Source organism: Myotis brandtii, unplaced genomic scaffold (assembly GCF_000412655.1).
Source record: "Myotis brandtii unplaced genomic scaffold, ASM41265v1 scaffold379, whole genome shotgun sequence".
Classification (NCBI taxonomy): domain Eukaryota; kingdom Metazoa; phylum Chordata; class Mammalia; order Chiroptera; family Vespertilionidae; genus Myotis; species Myotis brandtii.
The window spans coordinates 390,753-394,236 of record NW_005364551.1 but is presented as its reverse complement, the minus strand read 5'-3'; positions in this window follow the sequence as shown (position 1 = coordinate 394,236).

Here is a 3,484-nt window from a genome sequence, read left to right as displayed (position 1 = left end):
CTTCAGTCACTTCCTTGTAGCTTATCAGTAGAGCAGTGACCTTGGAATAGCCCTTATAATGGAACACAGAGATTAACCTAGACAGGATTAAACTCAACAGAACTAGATTAACAAATGCCCTACCCTTTGGAATAGAATGGATAGGATTAAAATCAACTGGTATAAATACAGATGTAATAGGACAATAAAGACAGAACCTGGCTAGAGAACCTCGCTATGCGATCAACTGAACACTGTCTCCGTGTCCTTCCCTCTTTGCCGACTCCGTCCACACCTTTGGGAACCCCTGGACCTGCTGGGGCTGGACCCCAACACAATGTATCAATGTTTCTCTCTCAAAGACATTGATGTTTCTCTCTCTCTAAAAATCAATAGTAATATTCTTGGATATGACTGGTTTGATCCCCGGTTGGAGTGTGTAGAGGAGGAAACTGATCATGTTCCTCTTTCACATCGAAGTTTCTCTCTCTTCCTTTCTCTCTCTCCCCCTATCTCTCTCTCTCTCTCTCAAATCAATAAATATAGCCCGGCTGGTGTTATTCATGAACCAGGAGGTCATAGTTTGATTCCAGATCAGGGCACATGACCAGGTTGCAGCCTTGATCCCCAGTGGGGGGCCTGCAGGAGGCAGCTGATCAGTGCTTCTCTCTCATCATTGATGTTTCTATCTCTCCCTTCCTCTCTGAAATCAATAAAAATATATTTAAAAATAAAATAAATAAAAACATATCTTTGGGTAAGCATTAAAATTTTTTAAAATATATTTTATTGATTTTTTACAGAGAGGGAGGGAGAGGGATAGAGAGTTAGAAACATCGATGAGAGAGAAACATCAATCAGCTGCCTCCTGCACACCTCCTACTGGGGATGTGCCCGCAACCAAGGTACATGCCCTTGACCGGAATCGAACCTGGGACCCTTCAGTCTGCAGGCCGACGCTCTATCCACTGAGCCAAACCGGTTTGGCAGCATTAAAATTTTTTAATGTTTAACTTAGCTTATGTCCAATTCTGAACAGTGTTTGTTTGTTTTTCCCCCTGAAACTATGTAAGTGCAAATAAAACCTTTCATTTTGTAACACAAAAAAAGAAAAGAAAATATGTTAGTTACATCCTGAAGGCCCACCAGTAAAGCAAGTTCCAGGAGAAATGTTTAAAAGTACACTTTGCTTGAGATAATACAAAAAGGTAGCTAGTTAATCACAAAACAATGATAGCTTAAATAACGTTGATAGTCACAAGATGTCTAGTTTCTGCTTTTTGCTTTAAAGATAACATCACTGTTGCTCAATTATGAGATATTTTGCAGAATCTTGGTTCCTCAACCTAGTTAGATCACTCCACCAAAGTGACAGACACCAGACAAGATGATGTCAGGAATCAAATTAATCAGAAAAAACAGTGAAGCTTACATAAGAACTAACCAAGGAGCTTCACATTCAGCCCCTAACCCAGCCGTGGGCAAACTACGGCCCGTTTGAAATGAATAAAACTAAAAAAAAGAGACCGTACCCTTTTATGTAATGATGTTTACTTTGAATTTATATTAGTTCACACAAACACCCCTGGTCTAGACACACTTTAAAAACTCTTGATTAAAAACCTCTGGGGGATTTGGATTTTGAGCATTAGCTCCTGTTCTCCTGGGTGGTGCCATTTCAATAAAAATAGTTTATCTTTCTTCACTGCAAAGCCTAGTGTCAGTGTTCATTGATTTACTGTGCATGGGTGGGCATGAACTCTCATTTGGTTCACTCATACTGGTATTTCTAATGAGAAATCTAATGTCATCATTATCTTTATTCCTCTGTCTTATTCCTGTCTTTTTCTCTGGATGCTTTTAAGCAGTTTCTCTTTTTAAAAAAGTTTTGGCCCAACTGGGATGGCTCAGTGGCTGAGTGTCAACCTATGAACCAGGAGATCACGGTTCAATTCCTGGTCAGAGCACCTGCCCAGGTTGCAGGCTCCATCCCCAGTGTGGGGCGTGCAGGAGGCAGCTGATCAGTGATTCTCCCTCACCATTGATGTTTCTATCTATCTCTTCCTCTCTGAAATCAATAAAAAATATTTTTTTTTAAAAAAAGAGTTTTGTTTTTATCACTAGTTTTGAACAATTTGATTAAATTTTGGTTTAATTTTGTTCATGTTTTCTGGTGCTTGGGTTTTTTTGAACTTCTTGGATCTGTGGACTTACAGTTTTCATCAGCTTTGGACATTTTTTTGCTATCACTTCTTCAAATATCTTATGTCCCTCTCCCATTTTTGGGGTACTCATATTTGCCATGTATGAGGCTGCTTAAAATTGTCTCATAGCTTTGAGGGAGGAGGGCAGGATGGTAGCTGGCTGGAAGAGGTTAATGGGGGGGGGGGGGTGGAGGACCTATGTAATACTTTCAACAATAAAGATTAAAACAGAGTAATAAGGAACAAAAAAGTCTCACAGCTCAACGATGCTCTTTCATTTTGGACAGTTTCTACTGCTATGTGCTCAGTAGTCTATTTTTCTGCAATGTGTAATCACATCCAGTGTATTTTTCATCACATTATTACTGGGAAACCCCCAATTGGGCTCAGGCTGCCTGTCGCTGTGTCCAATAACGAAGGCAGGGTTGAAGCATATAAGGCGTTTATTGAGAAGGCCAGTCAACCAAGAAGACAGGGTGGTCACAAGCATTCAAATCCTGTCTTACAGCAAGGTGCAGGGGACAGGATTATAAAGGGAAAGGGGCTGGGGTGAGGCCAGCTCTGGAGACGTCAGCTATTGTTCTTTAGTCATCAGGCTGTTGATGAGATGATGTTTTGACTTCTGGTGGGCCAGTCTGACCCTGTTTAGTATTGGTTCTTCTTGCTGGATTCACAGCTGAGTCACCTCCTTAATCGCTTCCCACAAGCCTTGAAATGGAAACTTAAGAAAAATGTAACCCCCTATTCACATATAAGAAACTTAACCCCCTATTCACATAAGTATATGTGTTCTAAGATTGAAAATAATATAATTATTTTCAGATTAATTCAGGTGCTCTATCTCTAAGATTATAGGTCCCCCCTATCAACAGCCTCTGTCATTTTTATTTCTAGACATCCAGTTGCTGTTTTTTTAATCTTCTGCCCAGCCAGAAGGTTGAGGTTCTATTCCCGGTCAGGGAACATGCCCAGGCTGTGGGTTCAATCCCCAGTGTGGGGCGTGCAGTAGGTCCACTGGTTCTCTGTCATCATTGATGTTTCTATTTCTCTCTCCCTCTCCCTCCTCTCTGAAAGCAATACAAAAATTGTAAAAATCTTCCACATTGCCTGGCCGGAAGTGGTTGAGCAATGACCTATGAACCTTGAGATCACGGTTCAATTCCCGGTCAGGGCACACGCCTGGGTTGCAGGACTCAATCCCCAGTGGGGCGTGCAGGCAGCAGCCAATCAATGATTCTCTCTCATTATTGATGTTTCTATCTCTCTCCCCCTCTCCCTTCCTCTCTGAAATCAATAAAAAA